General features: G+C 37.2%; 1 protein-coding gene across 18 annotated transcripts in view; it reads right to left on the bottom strand.

Annotated features, from left to right (window-relative positions):
* LOC110461109 (dentin sialophosphoprotein-like) overlaps positions 1 to 5,404 on the bottom strand; it is a 95,120-nt gene that overhangs the window by 33,154 nt on the left and 56,562 nt on the right. The window contains exon 1 of one of the 18 annotated variants that reach the window (XM_021514399.1): positions 4,545 to 4,653. The exons of the other annotated variants lie outside the window; for them this stretch is intronic. The gene's annotated coding sequence lies outside the window, so the exon portion shown is untranslated. Of the gene's footprint in view, positions 1 to 4,544; positions 4,654 to 5,404 lie in introns of those variants that run through there. 18 annotated transcript variants of the gene reach the window in all.

Below are 5,404 nucleotides of genomic sequence, written 5' to 3'. Positions count from 1 at the left end.
GGGGGGGGGGGCGTAGCTTATTTCCCTTCGAATTCGGTAGCAGATTTGGTTTGGTTTATTATTGTTTAACGTCCTATCAACCGCTATGGTCATTTAAGGACGGTTTCCCCTGTATGTAAGATGCATGCGTGTAGTGTATGAGTTTTGGGAAGCTGCGATATGTTCGTGTTTGTCTCGGAACTGATGTCGACTTTATAGTGCTACAGCACTGAACATACTGCCGAATGCACCCAGCAGGACACCCCACCCGATCACATTTTACTGACAACGGGCGAACCAGTAGTCCCACTCCTAAATTGCTGAGCGTTATTCGTTTACAGACTCTGGTATGTCTCGGCCACGGGACAGTACCCAAAGCCTCCCTCACCTCCTTACAGGGGAAACGCTCAACTAAAGGCCAAATGTGAGGCATTGTCAAAGGAGACATTTGGTAGAAGAGAAAAGATAAGATCCCAAATTTAGTGGCCTCTTATGAGCGTGCAATGGGGGCAGAAGGTATAATTCTTACACCCTTTCTGCAGTGCAGTCGTGTTTTTTTATAGAGAGGTTAAAAGACTTTTGTAGAAAGGTTAAAAGTTTTAACGTATTAATTGCATACAAATGATATAACGGAACAATCTACAAGAGGCCCATGGAGCCTTAACGGTCACCTGAGTCCTACAGTAATTTGTTGTTGTTGTTGACATAATGATGTCAAAGGAGAATAGTACATTATTTGTCATACTAAAAATGTATTTCACAAGTGCGAGGTCCATCAGTCAATTATCACTACCAAGTTAAATCTAAAAAAGTGTGTAACACATGAATGCCATTTGTCACAAAAATGTATGTAACTGTTAAACAATTTTCTATAGATAGTAACGGTGACCTTAATATAGCATTTCGTTTTTTTCAAAATGGAAGCCGTGGCGGCCATATTGGGTTTCTGATCGACCCAAAGAATAACCAAACCTTTTTTATTCCTACTAGATTTTAGCTAAATCGGCCAATTATAACCTGTCTTTAAGTTTGAAATAGTTATTGAATGGCGGCATTAGCGGTCATATTGTATTTCTGATCGACCCGAAAAATAACAACAATTTGTCAGGACCATATGTCGTTCATTCCTAAAATATTTCAGGTAAATAGGCCCATTAAAACTTGACTCTAAGTTTGAAATACAAAGTAAATTCATTTGTAATGGCGGCATTGGCGGTCATATTGGAGTTCTGAGCTAGCCAAAATTTTAAAAAACTTGGTCAGGAAGATAGTCAGTAATATTCCCAGGAAATATAAATGAAATCCCTTCGATAGTATTTCAGCTTAAGTTGAAAATGTAAAATATTAACGCAGCACGGACGACGCACGATGACAGAAGAAGACAGATAGCAATAGGTCACTTGCGCTAAAGCTCAGGTGACCTAGGGATGTAATAAGAATAGACCTACAGACCCGAAGAACAAGCAACATGAAAATAAAAATGCGCGGTATAAAATTCAGCGTGCGGTTTCTTCTCAGTGCGTACATACTCTAATTAAAACTGTGTCTTTTTATAATTCAAATCTAACTGTGAACAGACATATTTCATATTTTTTTTATATCATGTTACTTATCATTTTCACTTGCGATGTATTGTGTATGTGTGAAATCAGACTCACTTACACTGCGTTGTCGTTCGACAGCGATGAACTGTACATGTTTACTTCTCACTGAAAAGCCCGAATGTTGCGCTATTTTGGTCGTAGCTATTTGCCTCACCACACTTGAGGTTTGCTGCAGGTGATATCATTATCAACTACGTAAACTTTCGTTAGCATATATGTACTTTCAGTATCTACTCGATTTTTAGGTCGTCGTTTGACTAAATAGACCCTTTAAATCGATAACTACAACCAGGTATTTCCTTTATGTCACTTGTCTGGTACACTCCCAAACCCAATCAATAATTCTACCTGTACTTAGCACCTTGAAAATGTTGAATTTAAATATCATGCTCCAACATGATCACGGTCCAATGTATACTTAGCGGAGGTAGGACGTTTTAAAATACTTATTCAATATTGGGCTACCAAAATATTGGACATCATCCAATTTTGGGCTGGCCAAATATCAGGCTAGTTTGTTATTCGAATTCTACAGACAAACTAAGAACTATCATGCAACTTTTTAAAACATGTCCTACAACTTCTCGATCTCTAAGGCGAAAGGGATACACAATATACTAGGCTTAAGGGAGAATGAATGACATTGGGGAACTGAAATATGCAGTCCGTGGTTCTCTCTCTATCCATCTAATACACCTAGGTCTAAAGAAGAACCTCTTTGATATTAGTCTATTTTTAATTTTCAACCCTGCCTTGACCTCGATATACAATATTTTGATACCCGCTTCCAACAAGGCTGATTCCGTTACCCGGTTCTTCAGGAGACGTTAAATATGTAAAAGTTTACGAACGAAGCACGACCCACGAAAGGTGATCGGCTAAGATGACCAACAATCAACACGTTTTACATATCCAAAGTCTTTATATGTACACCTTATGTCGATAGCTCATGGTAACAATCAATTATTTTCTTTATGTTAGGTTTGCAGGTACACTCTCCACTAGTCTGTCTACCTGTACTAAACTCATTAAGAATGTTTCATTTAAATATCATCGATGACGTAACTTTATGTAAACAGATTCTTTTTGTATGGCTTTGTTGTTCGGCGTCTGGAATGTTTTGTAGTAGAAACTATTTTGTTGGTATAATTTGGCATGTATAATGTTCACGTTGAATGAGAAGAAAAAAATAAACTAACAGGGATAGAAAAGGATCTCACAGTTTATATGAAATGTTTTCAACCTGAGCTCCTTAAAATCCGTATTTTTTGCACCAAACGTGACTCATGTCTTCCTCTGTTTACAAAATCAGTACGAAGTTGGGTGGGTCAAAAAGGAATCTTGTACATGTCTCCAATCAATCCAGATATTAAAACACCATTCTCATTCTTATGCATAGACATGAATCAATTATCTGTTTAGATATATTCTGCTGTGCATCTTTTCATTGTATAAGCCGTCAATGACAACGAATTTAGTTTGAATGAAGTATTGTTGTTATTATATACAGCACCGTAACCTCAATATGCTTCACAAGCTATAGATATTATGGCTATCTTTTCAACAATCTTAACAGAAAATAACTCCATGTACAGCAGAAATAAGTCTTTGTCCTTAGTATTCGTTAAACGATGACTAATCTTTTCGCTAGATAAACGCACATATCGATCATATCGGACTATAGAATAGTTTATATCACAAATTCAAAGAGAACTTCTCAGCTAAACTCAATTCATGCAATGCAGTCAAAAGAGTGTGCATTAAAATGTAATATATGGTAGTCGGATATACATGATCAATAGAACGATTTTTTTTTATAAATTATATATGTAATGTTTGACATTCAACTTAACAAAGCATTTCTGTTTCCCCCCTTTTTAACGTCTCTTGCATAGTTCGTATAATATCTACTCTCATTGTACATCAATGCATTCATGCTTTATCCCAGGTCCCGCCTCGTCCACGGGACTTAGTCCTTTAATCATATCGTGAAATATCTATATATTTGTATGACAATCGGTAGGGTTGAAAATGTTAGACGCATTCATGAAAACAGCATTAGTCAAGGGATATGACCCCATTGCTAGGCACCCCTGCAGGTCGGTGATCGAGAAAAGAATACACATGTAGTTACCCACTGCATGTACCGTAAGAGGCAACACATGAGGAAATTACCTGCAGAATTCGGGATTTACCTTTGTGCCCCCATTGCAATACTTAATTTTTCTCTTTATTTCTTTTTTTTCCTTTCCTTACGCCGAACTTTGCAATACCTTACATTTGGCTTTAATGTTGAGCGTTCGCCCAGATGAGAAGGGCAATGGGTTCTGTCACCAGGCCGGAACCTACCAAAGTCCTTAAATATTGTAAGTATTACTCTGTTTAACGTTCAGCATAATGGGTAATGACAACAACTGGCTAACCTGATATTACATCATCCGCGCTATCTAAAGGAGACAAGTACAACAAACATACCCTGTCTCAGGCACACATACACACATGTACGCTTACACAACACACATGGAGACACGTCTAGAAATGAGCTGAGCTGTTTATATTTGAAGTTCATATGACAGAATACATTAGACAAAGTTTTGAAACCATGAAATGATGACCTCTTGTACTAGGAAGCTTATATAACTACATGTAATCCAAGAATAGTTTTAATCTGTGAGAAGGACCACTGGGTAATATGGACATAGTCTTCATAGTTCTACATTCGTGAGATAACTAGCTGTGCAGTGTTAGTTTACTAAAAATGTTTGCCGTAAGCAGGAATTCGCAGATACATTGTACCAAAGGAACAACAATGAAATTGTCGCAAACGTTACATGTTTTAAGTCTTGTCTAGAAGGACAAGTAGGTAGATGGGTGCTGTATTTAACGATTCATTCCTGTACAAAATAAAAACAATATATTTGGCACGAAAACCGAAACCTAAATAGATAAAATGATGCTTACCTTTGATTTTTGCCTTTTTTGTTTTGTGACTATGTCGAATCTTCACTATTTGTCACAATAGACCATACCCAGATGTACGCCACGGCATAACAGATACAGAAACGCATATGCGTAGGTACACACACAGTGTATAAACAGGCGACAAATGTTTAAATACTCTATATAATGATCTGGCATCACGCTCATACTTTGCCACACGATACTAAGGCGGTCTCTGTATACACTTGCCCACTCTGGTTCCATACTAATTGGCCGGTTTATACACAGCCTGCTTTAAAATGATACATATGTAAATGCTATAATTTGTTCATTTAGACATAGTATCAATGTCAATAAATTAACTATACAAAATCTATTTACTTTACTTTCACTAATGATACGAAAACAAAAATTGAATCATTCAATTTTTTACCGAGATATGATATATATAGTAGACGAAGTCAGGACAGCAGTTGTCTTAGAGACCACGTAGTGAGTACAGCGATTGTGTTAGAGAATACGTTGTCAGTATAGTGATTGTCTTAGAGACGACATTTTTGGTTCGACATTTGTCTGAGAGACGACGTAGTCGTATGGTTTGGTTAGTATTTGTTTTACGTATTATTAACAGCGAAGGTCATTTAAGGATGTGTCTTCATGTATGCTGTGTATGCGTGCATGTGTGTATGTGCGCTGGAAGCAGGTTATATTTGTGTAATCGCCTCCTTGAAAAAGCGCGCATCTGATGCCGACTGTATAGTGCTTTCTCACTGAAAAACCATTCCGAAGATTCTTAACAGCCCGACAGACTAACAGTGATTAGGTTGTTTAGAATTGTAGAGAGATATATTGTTTCAAAGACTGATTTGAGATTTGTTATA

This window comes from Mizuhopecten yessoensis, unplaced genomic scaffold (genome assembly GCF_002113885.1).
Source record: "Mizuhopecten yessoensis strain PY_sf001 unplaced genomic scaffold, ASM211388v2 scaffold10565, whole genome shotgun sequence".
Taxonomy (NCBI): Eukaryota; Metazoa; Mollusca; class Bivalvia; order Pectinida; family Pectinidae; genus Mizuhopecten; species Mizuhopecten yessoensis.
This window is presented reverse-complemented; position numbering and strand designations above follow the sequence as displayed.